The sequence below is a fragment of the Pangasianodon hypophthalmus genome, chromosome 3 (genome assembly GCF_027358585.1).
Source record: "Pangasianodon hypophthalmus isolate fPanHyp1 chromosome 3, fPanHyp1.pri, whole genome shotgun sequence".
In the NCBI taxonomy this organism is placed as follows: domain Eukaryota; kingdom Metazoa; phylum Chordata; class Actinopteri; order Siluriformes; family Pangasiidae; genus Pangasianodon; species Pangasianodon hypophthalmus.
The window spans coordinates 30239110-30252627 of NC_069712.1; the positions used below are offsets into that span (position 1 = coordinate 30239110).

Below are 13518 nucleotides of genomic sequence, written 5' to 3' on the forward strand. Positions count from 1 at the left end.
CACACCACCTGTATATATAAGAAATACCACCACCATGAAAAATTTAATGTGTTTGCTCTCAACTCATAATGAAACTAGATTATGTGTTAATAGCGTATACTTCTTGGTTGGGTTTGACCACACTTTAGAGGGTGTTTAGGAGCTGTGTGTGTTTCAGTCTCGGTTTTCGTGGTCAGCTCTGGACTGTACAGCACTGTATTGCTGCAGCAAGACCTGCGTCATACATGGAAAAGCCAGAAAAAAATAGTATTCTGGGCTGAACCCATCACCGCCACTCCTCCTCATCATCATCATTTCTCTCACTAACATTTTCCTCTTTCCTGAGATTTTTTCCATCTCATTCTGTTCAGTTCTTGGCCGCACATTAAGTGAGCACTCAGCACCTAATCATGTCTAGCCACACATCCTTGCATTCAACCACTCAATTAAGTTCTCCTCTTGGGCCAAATGACTCAATAAATAAAGCCATGCCCCTGCCTCATCATCAGTCATGGGCAATTCTAGACCCTTTTTACAGGGGCCCTATATTTCTATACTTCCTCTCAACCCTCTAAAATATTAAGTCACTCTTTCCTAAATCAATTTAATTCCTTCTGAACATGAGAGAAGTTGTAGTGCAGCAGTAAACAATCTGCAAACCTGTCCCCTGGCTCCTCCCCATCATTTCGTGATATGTGGGTTTGTACCAAATTGGTTTGAACCAAACACAACAATCTAGTACTGCGAAGCTTTTCTTGCTGTCTTGGTCTGAATTATAAAGGTTACCAGGCTTGGGCAAGTTGGGTTGAGTTGACAAGCAAACAAACAAAAAAAATCCTGTAGTCACCAGAATGCTCTTATTGCAGATAAAAGCAATGGAAATGTACCATTTTATGAATGTAAATCCTGCTGTTGAATATCTGTCAACCTAATGACAGAGGCATGTACATTTGACAGGAGAGGCCAGTGGTGAATTTGATGTCATTGGTAGTTGCTTAACATCTATGTGTTCACCATTATGAATCTGAAAAAAAAAAAACACCATGGCTTTAAAATGTCTTTTATTTCACAGTAATTCTCGAGATCCTCCAACAGAAGGCTACTCAAGGTGAATGTTGGTTAGCTATAGTGTGGCAAAAAACAATGCCTCAAAACACATCTGGCTCTGGAGACTAGTGTCTTGTCATGACTTGTGTGTCAGAATTTAACAGTGAAATCTAATGTTTTTGACCTTGCTACTCCGAATTTTTGTACTTGAACAAAATTCAGTTTACCTACAAAATGAAACAAAAAAGTCCCACAGACAGATGGCTTGTTATTCAGCAGCAACATTGTCAACGTAAATTCAGTCACCTCTGAATTGAAAAACCATTCTCAAGCTCAACAACCTTGTGTGGATCTATTGACCTTTTAAATTTCATTGAAATGTTGGTGCATTTTTACTTTGGTCAACAGTTTCCTTCATTACCCATTATGCCATTCGACTACCTGGTGATATTGGTGCCAGTGGGATTTCTTCTGTCAGTGGTGCTAATGGGAATTCAAGAAATGCAGCAGCACTTTACGCTTTCAGTCTTCCTAGTTCTCTCACCTCCTCATCTTTACAGTCTGCTCATACAGATCAGGTTCCAAAGCTTCAACTTCCATGCTAATGCGGCTCTTAATGCCATCATGCGCGCCAACTCACAGATCGCTAATTAGCCGAGCCAAGTCTCAGCCATAACACAGTACAACTGCGTAGTAAAGTAAATGGTGAATGAGAAGACACTAAGCTCTTGCTCTAACAGAGCTAACAGAGAAACCTGCTCATTATCCCTTATGTTTGAGTTTGAAAATTTCTCTCCTATTAAACGCAACTGTAAATGCGCTAACAATGTCCCAGTAACTTCTTACAGGAATAACGGAAATACAGCAGCAACCAACAAATTAGCACCAAAATCCATAACACATCACAGATATTTCAATATATACATATTCAATGTGTTTAAGGGTGGACTTTTTCTTTAAGCCGATCACTTTAGTGGCTCTCTGGCAGCCATGAGATTTGAACTCATGAAAAGAAAACAAGCAAACTAACCAAAAAAAGGTTGGTCAAGGGGGCCAGACATTCTTCAGGCATAAACACAGTCCCATAAAGTTATTTTGTGCTTATGTCATCTGTTGTTGTTGTTGTTGTTGTGGGGTGTGTGTGTGTGTGTGTATGTGTATCAAGGCAGTGAAAATGAGGTAGAGTGACTCTTGGGTGGTTCTAATCAGTCTCCAGCTGTGTTTGTGCTGTCAGCTCAATGTGAAGCTGCTTCACCGATCTGCACTCATCCATACAGGAGGTTAATTGGAGGACTTAACATGTGTAGAGCACCAGTTAAGATGGATATGCATTCAGCTGTTAGACTTCACTGGCTTCATTATAGTAATATTGATGGTAATTCCGTTGGTTGCAATTGAAGTTGGTTGTTCAGTCAGTTCAGATCAGGCTTTTTGCTTAGGTAGCAACCTTTATTTGAAGCTGTCAAACATCTATAAAATGTAACACATAGATGGATGACAAATGAGAAGAAAAGTCAGGATAAGGTGTCTTAATAAGGTGTTGGGCTGCCAGAACAGCTTGAGTACACATTGGTATAGATTCTGCAAGTCTCTGGAACTGTATTGGAGAGATGAACACTATTCTTCCAAAAGATATTCCCTCAATTGGTGTATTGATGATGGTGATAGATAGTGTTGTCTAACCCGTCTCCAAAATCTCCCAGATGCGTTCAATTGGGTTGAGATCTAGTGAATATGAAGGCCATAGTGTATGATTTGCATTATTATCATTTTCATCCTCATCAAACCATTCAGTGAGCTCTGTGGATAAACGCAGAAAGGACAGTGACCTTTATATGGATGAAGAAAGGAAGGGTTTTTTTTTTTAGCAATTTGTCACAGTAATTTTTAAAAACAAGGATTATAATTATTTATGACCTCTGCATGGGTCAAGTCTCTCATCCACAATGACCTCAGGAAAATAGTTGTACCTCTGAGGCACCCACTCCAACCATTTGTCTGTGTCCCTCCAGGGTTGAACTCATGGTTCACTGCGGAAGCAGCTTCACCCCTGATCTTGCACACAACACCGGTAGCAGTGTGGTTTAGCATGGCTCTGAAATGGGAGGGAGTTTGGGGATGAGCTAGAGGGGTACTAACTAACATGGCACCCCTGAGCCTTGTTGTCCAACATGTATGTATCTGTTCTCTCTGGCTGAGAAGTGAGATAAGCCTGTTTGTAGCCATGAGCAGTTCAAAGACTAAGCCTAGTAGAAAGTAGGTGAGCTGAAAAGCTGAAAAGTTTTGAAATGTTTTGGAAAAAAGCTTTACTTTACTGTCTGACTAACACACCAAGGGCACAAGTCCAAATAAAAAGCTTACGTGTACTCTTACCCTGGGTCTGCTGTGTTCTCTGAGCTGCGTACTGCCGACAGTGTTACACGGCCTAGTCCTAGGAAACCAAAGAAGGCATATCGATTTGGAGTCACTTTAGGAAAAGTCATCAGATTCCAGGCTCAAAAATCTATATTTAGAGTGGGTTCACTGCTTAAAAATATCAAAATTGGTCAAATTTGACCCAAATACACACACATTAGCAATGTGATGAATTGTCATTTATAATCATTTGTTATTCTTAAATTAAATTCTGAACAACTAATACTATTCACAGCCAATAGTGATGTGTTAATGAATGTCGATGCACCTCATTCATGCCCCGCTTCCTTTCCCCTTCAGTGAATTGGCTTTTCCACTGGGTGAATATTATTTGTGTTTGGTCTGACTGTTGCTTTAGCAGAAAAAAGTACAGAAAGATGAAACCTTACTATTCAATCCCACTAGCATTTGGGATGTACTTGAAACTATATTAAATGCTACTTTCTCTTTTACCAAAACAGTTTCACTTGATTAATAAATATCTTGATGACAGATGTACTGGAAGGTCCAGAATGTTTTGTACTGTCCTACTTTGATGATTATCATGACTCACCAAGTTGTGGTGAAGGTTCTTTTATGTTTTATCAGCATGTGGGATAAACCCAGAAATTATGATGGTGGCTTTTCAAATTTATACTTTCTCTTGTTTTGATGAATAAACATCATAATTTTGCATGACATCTGCATTGATGTCCAAAGCTAGTTGTGTCAGTTTGATGTTCTGTCATGGACCACTACCTCCCAAAGTTGCCCTATAGCATCTCAGAAACGTGTGTGTGTGTGTGTGTGTGTGTGTGTTTGATCACATGCATGCAGGTGCTCCTGCCCCCAGCTAGGAAATTTCAGGAGCTTTAGCAAATGCATAATAAAAACATCCACACCTGGAGGCCTGGAGCGCACCGGAGAGAGGTGAGAGGGAAATGTCTTAGCTCCAGCTCCAAACCAAAACCACAAAGTCAAGAAAAAGTGCTTTAAATCCCAGAGCTCCTTCATGTACTGGTTTACATTTTTAGGTGACAGGGGCTTCTGATCTGTCTGCCATAGTCTGCTATACCACACAATCAGGACTGAACACAATAATGAAAATCAAGATTGTTCTGCACATAACAGCATACTCAAATAGAGTTAGCACAACCATCTGGGGTTGCTTTTGCTTGTTTGTTTAGCTTTTACTCTAGGGCTTAGCTTTCACTCTGGGGATTAGTTTTCACTCTCTAGGTTAGCTTTCACTATGAAAATTAGCTTTCACTTGCCAGTTAACTTTCACTCACTAGATTAGCTTTCACTGTGGGTTATTTGTTTTCACTCTCTAGGTTAGCTTTCACTCTGAAGATGAACTTTCACTCACTAGATTATTTTTTTAAGCTACTAGGTTAGCTTTCACTTGCTAGGTTATATTTTGCTCTCTAGTTTGTCCTTTACTCAGTAGATTAACCTTCACTTGCTAGATTATTTTTCACTCACTAGGTTAACTTTCACACTCTGGATTAGTTTTCACTTGCTTGACTATCTTTTAATTCCTAGGTTAGCAAAGATCAACATCAGAAAAATGATCTTTTTCAGTGGCTTTGTGGGTAAAGGAAAAGTCAACTCTACAAACCCTACAGAAAATGTGTGCGTGTGTGTGTGTGTGTGTGCGTGTGTGTGCGTGCATGTGTTTAAAGAGAACAATTAGGGACAATTCAAGATTGATACCTAGACGACACTGCGTGCATGACCACACGTGGCTGTGATCAGAGTGTAAATTGTTTGCAGGGAAGGATGACACCAGCATTTCGTTTTGTTTTCTCCATTCGGTCATAAACCATTTGTGCTAGAGTGACGGAAAATGAGCAAGCGAAAGACTGTTTAAGACGTCTGTGTTTAACTGTGTAAATATTTAGCTCTCCTCCTGATTCAGTCTCCATGTTGGTTTCAGTCCATTCTGTCCAGACTCCATTTCAGCACTATAAACCCCGAGCACTTTACTGAAACTGAATTGCAGCCTTGGTGGTGATTTCACTTGTAGGTAAAATGGATTAAGAACATGTCAGGGCAGTATTCTCTGTCACTTTACCAGATGTTCAATATCAGAATCATGAGCAGGAAGTGCAGGATTCTTTAATTATTTTGATCTCAGTTTAGTCGTTTTCATCTGCAACAGTACTATGATTCTGAGACAGCATGTGGTGAAAAAATAAATACATTAATAATAATAATAATAATAACAATAATAATAATAATAATTAGAATAAATAGAATAATAGTGGCAATAAGAAAAGTGAAATAACTAATAACTTTCATACAATAAACTGGCAAGTTGAAGGGAAAAAACACTTACAAAAGAAAAGACAGTGTTCTTTTTTTGTAAGAAAAAAAAGAGGCCCAGTACCATTTTGAATGAAAATACATAATATATTCATAGTAAAAAGTTTTTAAAATTGATGTATATTAAAATGTAGAAATATGAGAAATGTAATTTTTTTTAAATGTAAATACATTAACAAATGTAATACAACCACGTAGTTGTACGTTTCAGGGAACATTTACTTTGTTTGTACTTTGGGGGGGGGAAATATATACCTGTACAGTAGCTTTTTTCTGAGACCATAGAAATTCATGTCTATTTTCCACCCATCTCTCTCTCTCTCTCTCTCTCTCTCTCTCAGTGTTAAACCCCCTCTCTTATAGCAGATGGCTCCAAGTCAAGCTCACATAGACCCCGCCAGTGTGGTCAGAGTGGGAACATTCAGCCATCAAAAACGGATTAACGTTAATTAGGTGACTCTTTTACGATGGCAACGGGTGGAATTTGACTTGGACCGACGTTTCACGCACTCCTAAGGAGCCACGGCTCTCTCAGCTAATAAATGTGAGCTCTCATTGGGTCAAAAGACCTTGGATTGAAACAGTCCAAGCTGAATACAGGGCTTTCGAGTCTGGCTAGGAGACCTTGATGCTGTATGGGCTTTGACGTTTTTACACTCGCCCTTAAAACTCAGTCTGTCAAGGCTAAATGGGGCCTTTCAGACTGACTGCTGAACCTAATTCTCTTTTTCCTCCTCAATCATGAACGCTGCACATCTGTATGCTTAAAAAATACACCAGAGCCTCATGAAATGGCTGAGTGTATAAAGAAGACAAACACATAAATAAGGAGATAAGCGTCATAGCTGGTGTGTAATTTATGAGCAGTCCAACAGGAGGCAAAACTTAATGAAAAAGAGTGTTCAGACTTTTTTTTTTTACTAATGGCACTTCAAAGAGAAAATTGAGGTGTTTTTTTTAAAATTACATTTATTTAAATATGTTTTTTAGTAGTAATTTTAGTAGGACTTTTTACAGTTCTGGTTGCCAGTGACTTGGAACAGTGTGACAAAAGTATCGATATGGTGTACATAATTCATGCATTTTAATACATCTGCTTTTATACACTGCTGAATTCTTCATTGTGATGGGTCAGATGGTGTTGATTAATTTCCTATAACAACAGCTCTGACAGTAGTTCCAGCTGGTCACAGGTTTGTATTAATGCATTCTTTCTAATAGGTTATCATTTTTATAGTAACAGCTTACACAGGGGCCAGTACAATGGACACTACACATAATCTGAGCCTAATAATACATTTATTTTTTTTTATTTGTTGTTTAATAAATAAAGTGTGTAACTGTTGGTATGGAAAATCTTTTTGTAGAGTCATTTATTTAGCATTTTTCAGGGAGTCTCCAGTGTCGTGCTTTGGAACAATCAGTACATTTTCCTCCATGGGAAAATCTTCGGGATAGAGGAGTTTGTGATTTCTGGTTGCCTCTGTAACATGACAGGATGCATTTTTGTCTTATTAACTTCTGGAAAGAGAACAAAAGAGAGGCCGGTAAGTGTCTCAGGCTTGTGAAATATTTTCCTAAAATGTGGTTATTCCTTACTTAGCAAGTTCTTATTGTGGAATTGTGATAGATCAAGGATATATTTCATAGTCAGTCAGTTTACCCTTCATTTATCTGTGAAAAGAGATTTTATTTATTATGAATACATTAGTTAAAATTGTTATTGATATGCATTTCAAAATGGTCACTGTATCATGTTATTTAACATTCTGTTCTTCTAATTATTTGTTCTGTAAAGCTTATTAAAAGCAAAACTTTCTGCTTTTGCTTATTCAGGTCTGAGTGATTTTACACAAATGTAAAATGCAAATAGTTTTTGTTTGCTTTGTTGTATTGTTTGTTTAGGTACCAAAATAATCTCAAGGTTTTTGGCAACCCAGGGTTAGACACCAAAGTGTTGGATGTAATTTTTCTCAGTGTACAATAGATAAAATTCTTCTTAAAAAGAAACAAATTTTTATTTACTTGCATTTTGTTGAGTAAGATTTTTAATAAAATCACCTAATATACTTGAAACTACAATATTCACATGGAGCTATTTGTGTTAAAATATACAGGTGTCAAAAACTGGGCAAAATAGATACAGACTTCTGAGGGTGAATGTTCCACTGTTAACCCTTTCATGCACAAATTATTACTTCCATTTTGAGTTCCAAATATCACATATTAAAAAGTAAATGGATTTTAAAGATTTTTAAAGAAGAAAACAAGCTTTTAAAGATTTTTTTTCACAGTGTGGACCCTGTGCATGAAAGGGTTAAATGTTCTGTAAATGTCACTTGTAAATGTTGGGTTTTTGCTTCTTCAGGTCTGAGTGCTGTGGTGTTCTCGGTAGTTGATTAGTTTTCCTGCAGACAGCCGACAGGGGGAGCGCTAGTGCAGCTTTTCTCTCCTAAGAGAAGAGAAGAGAGAAAACATCTTCAAACTGTCTCTTACTGATCTCTTCTTTACAGGTAGGGACGTGCTGTTTGAGCAGTACACATGTGGAGTACACCGCTCTGTATGCTCACTGTCAGTGTCTGAGAGTGAAATAAGAGGAACTGAACCGCTGGAAAGCAGCTAGTCTTGCTCAGAGCTCCTGTGTTAGCATAAGTGTGTGTGTGTGTGTGTGTGTGTGTGTGTGTGTATGCATATGTGTGTGTGTGTGTGCACATGCATATGTGTGTGTATGCATATGTGTGTATGTATATATACTGTACATGTGTGTGTGTTTACATATGTCTGTATGTATATATACGTGTGTTTGTGTGTGTGGTAGCCTGTGAAAACTCTTCACAAGGTCAAATTTTGACATATTCTGCTTTAGATGCCTCTGAAAACTCCAAGTTTTCCCAAACTGAAAGCCCATATCTCAACCAGCAGTAAAGCTGAAGGATTTTAAAGCCGGTTAACCCAAAAAGTCAAATTTCTTTCCGATTACACTACCTACCTCTACATTTATAACCTAAACTACATATGGAAAATCAATGTTACTGACAATTTTTTATTGAATTATAAGTTTACAGTAGGACACACTGGTTATCAGCTGGATTATCAGCATCATCTGTATCAGTCTCTGTCTCATTATCTGAAGTAAAATCACTCAAGGCATTTAAACACAAGCCTCATCATTGTCTCTTCACTTGCTAACATTCACTCAGTTCTGGTCTGTTGACTATATTTCTTGTTATTAATGTCTTTTATTAGGCCATTTAAACATTAAAAAATCATGCACAGAGTGTTTAAGGGCTGTTCTCTGTTTTGATGATGAAGTGAAGATACAGGAGTATCGTGAACATTTTGACAGCCGAAATCTGATTACAAAATGAATTGATTCCGTTTCACTACGTGTAATTATCTCAAAACTGGATCACATCCTGAGAGAGACACACTTAGCTAGCAGATCTTTAGAGATCGTTAGGCAGACTGATTGTTTGTACTGCTGCATGTGTTAAACTGGCTAACCCAGTGTGATGTTTGCAGGCAGACACCGAGGCAAGGTTAGAACATAGCCTAAATAAAAAAAATATATACTTATGTTTTCTTGAAGTAGATGTGTTAAGTTCATTATTGGCAGAAAAACTTAATTTTGGTCAAATTTACCATTGTAAATATGTATTTTTGGAGAAATACAGTTTTTCACTCTATTTAAAATATAACACAATGTACCATTATGTTCTGTTTCATAGACACACAGTAATTTTACTTCCTGTCAAAAAGACAACTTCCTGTAACTATTTCCTGGAAGCATGACAGAGTCGATTCCTACAAAATCAGAGGTAAAACGTATATATTTACTGTACATTTTTGTTGACAAATTTTTTTACATTTATTAAATTAAATCGTTAATGTTTCAAGAAAAGCTCAAACGGAAAGACTTGTAATGCTTCTTTCTTTTTTTTTTTTCTTTTTTTTTTTTTTTTGATATTAACAGAAATTGAAGTGGCAACTAAAACGCTATCTAACTGAATCTCATTGCTCAATAAATTGTTTAATTAAATATTTTTCATAGGCTGTAAAATAATAGTAAGATCCTGTTTGTTATTTCACAGGTATTACCATCAGAACACTTTTTATTTGTAATATTTATGGTTTATGGTTCATCATGGCTCTTGCACAACTGAAGTCGATTAAAAAAAACACACAAAGGAACATGACTAATCATATCTGCAGCACTTTCATAACATGTTCAGACAGGCCATCTGTTCATCATTCTGCTTTAGGCATAAAAACCTGCCTCCATTTTTCCTCTGTTTATACCAGTGTCAAACATCCACACACATCCACACATGCGGACTGGTGTAGACATCTCACCAATGCATCAGCGAGGCTTTAGCTTTTGTCTCATGTGGTTTAAAGTGGGGTGGGGGGGGGATTTGCTGTTTTTTTGAACTTCTGAACTTTTAAAACAAATCGAATGGATAGAAAAGACTAGACTTTATCACTAGAGGACAGTCCACAGTTTTTCTGACAGTTTCACTGGACAGCTTTCATTTCAAATGTGTTTTACATAGCTGATAAAATGACACAGGTAATCAGAAAAGCTTGACTGCTGGAGGGAAAAAAATCAAAGTGAATCAAATCTCCAATCTGATCCGCAATCAGAAAACAAAAACATCTTTGTCAAAGAGGTGACCTTGCCACACATGCCTTATGGAAAATAGGAAGTGAGTTTACTTTAAGTTTATTTCCTGTTATAACAAATTATCCACTCTATAGTGCAGCTCGGATGAAGATAAAGCTGAGAAGCCGACTGAACGCTGCTCCTGATAGGCGAGTAGCCCTTTCTTCTTTGAATCACAGTGGAACCAGATAGTACAGAATAGACATTTTCTCATTAAGTAAGTATATTTCCTGTTGTGTTTAGTAATTGTTCAATTACATACCATATTTAAAAAAAACCCTGCTATATTGGATGTAGTAAAAATTGAGCATTTCTAGAGAAATAGGATGTTTAGGACAAAAGTCCTCTGTCAGCAGTTCAAGCACTTCTGAGGCTCTAGGAGGAACAGTAGATATTTGAAAAATATCTATAAAATGTTTATATTTAAAAAATAAAATATGTGTGTTTGTATTCTTTCATCTTCAGTGCGTGCTTTATCCTGGTCAGGGATGCGGTATATCCGGATTCTATCCCGAGAAAGAACGGGAACGCACCCCGGATGAGACACCAGTTCATCACAGGACACCATGCACACGCACATTCACGCCTAAGGGCAATGCAGCCAATTCACCTACCGGCATGGTTTTGGGAGACCTTACTGTTCACACTGACAGTAATTTCAGAGGGCTCATTTATTAGTTTAGTCATAGTCAGAGGTAATTAATTTTTTTAATCAAATCAATTTTATGCGTGTAGCATTTTTAACAGATGTAGATTTACTTTGCTAATGAACAAGCCAGAGGCGTCTGTGGGGAGGTAACAGTAACTCTGCATCCCTTTGGACCACATCGGACCACCCTGTCGTTGATTATGTTCCTATAACAGCATGCCCCCAAGAGTTTTCTTCATTTCGAAGCAGACAGAAATTTGTGACTACATAGTATCCAGAACAGAGAGAGCACCCCAAATGATCAATATTTTATTTTATTTATTTATCTTTTTTTGAGGAGTACCATGAGCGAGGGAAACGCAGCTTAACAGCACTGACTCAACGCCCGGATTTTGAAAAATGCAAAAGTATGTGGGGAACACTGGGTTGAGCTTTGTTTTCAGATAAAGACAGAAGAAAGGTGGGCTTTGATCTGTGAAATCTCATATCTTTGGGCTTGTGTTGCCAAAAGACGCTCTGAAGCTCAATCAGACGACCTGCATGGGAATTCCCTCCTGATAAAATGCACATGAAACCATGCAAAAACACACACTTCTCATTCATGCATTTATTTATATTCTTATACACACTTATTCTTTCTTATAGAGACACTCAAGCACATACTGCTGTGGAATAATTCCTTTTGAAAGTAACTCTATAGCTTATCAGATCCTGGTTGCTTTGAGGCAGTGGGTGTGGGTGAATGCCTACACGTAAAATTTTCTTCATTATACAACAAAGATCCTCTTCTCATTCACAGCTGGATGCCACACCAATGACAGCTGCTCCTGTTTACCTTTCATGCATCCATCCCACATATCCTGTTTCTTTTTGAGCCTCTCATCATTGTCCATGGTGTATTTACCAACACGGGTACGACCTTATCACTCAGACTTAGTATTTCCGATCACACAAAGTTTCTGAACTTCTGAAAGAATGATGACGCGAAAGGTTGCTTTTTCTTTGAGCTCTTTGTTTGACATTTTGGTTGTTTTCTTGTTTTGGGAAGGGGGGGCCGGAACCAGGCGAAATGTGACTGATAAAGGTCAGTCTTTAAGATTAAAAGCGAAACAAGCATCTATTTAGTGACAGGAAAGGAGAAAAGGATATATTGTGTTATTTTTTATGCATTTTGTATTTACCTCCATACACGTGTGTGATGGCTGTGTATGCAATGCTGAGGGTATATGTGTGTGTGGGTATATGCACGTCTCCACACCTAAACAGACCTCACAAGTTTCATTTGTGCCGGTTCTCTGTCCAAATTGGACATTTGATTGGGCTGAGGGATATGATGTCACCACGTGGAAGTACTTTGATGGGCATGAGGGTACCAGGGGCAGCGAGGCAGGACAATGAGGCATTATACACACCACGCCATTGATTTCTATCTGCACAGGGACACCCGGGATAGTGCATCACTCCCTGATGAAAGCACCCTGCACCCTTAGCACCACCTGATTAGAACACTTCCACCACAGAACAGTGTAAACAGCCATGAATGACCTGACTGCAAATGTATTTTTTTACATGGTCATGCTGGTAATAAACATATAATAAACACGAAAATATGGTAATAAACATTTAGTGTAAGGTTAGATTAAGATTTTACTTATAGTATGAGCATTTAAGTTTTTGGCGTCTTTAAAATGTAATGCAAGGGCTATTGTGCAACCCTGAAGCTAGACTGCCACCTGCTGGAGAGACTCAGTCACAGTGAACATTTAATGATGATTTACTTCTGCCTGGAGCCACCTTGACCTGAGAATCACCGGCTGCTGCTGAGGATGGCCTCACTTGGACAGCCTAATGACTGCACTTGCTAAAAACTATTCTTAAGTCTCTTCATTACACAGTGGAAAACATCACTTGAATTTTATAGACTTTAAGCTAAAACTCTGCTGAAATCAACAGTGACACTGATGCTTATACTGAAGATGTTTCCAACACACATAGCACTGCTTGACACTATAGTATACAATTGTAGAAGAGTAATGATTTACATTCTCACTATCCCGTGTGACCCAGATGAGGATGAGTTTCCTCTCGAGTCTGGTTCCTCTCAAGGTTTCTTCCTCATGTCATCTCAGAGAGTTTTTCCTTGCCATTGTTGCCTCTGGCTTGCTCATTAGGGATAAATCTATATCTATACCCAGATGTCTGTAAAGCTGCTTTGTGACAATGTACATTGTTAAAAGCACTATATAAAGAAAATTGAGTTGAATAATGTATTTATTTCGATAGTCTTCCTTAACTCATCAAATTAATGTTAGTTTTTTCAACACTATATATATATACACACACACACACACACACACACACACACTGATGAGCCATAACATTAAATACACTTACATTTTTGGGAGGTGAGAGGAAACCAGGGAACTCAAATTGAGGAGTACATACACAGACCCTAACC

The 13518-nt window shown here is 38.0% G+C and overlaps 1 long non-coding RNA gene across 1 annotated transcript; it reads left to right on the forward strand.

The window, feature by feature from the left end:
• Positions 1-7938: 7938 nt before the first annotated feature.
• LOC113542139 (uncharacterized) lies at positions 7939-13457 on the forward strand. The gene is made up of 4 exons (XR_003404265.3): positions 7939-8261; positions 9477-9566; positions 10507-10628; positions 10877-13457. It is a non-coding gene; the product is annotated as an uncharacterized LOC113542139 (long non-coding RNA).
• The last annotated feature ends 61 nt before the right edge of the window (positions 13458-13518 follow it).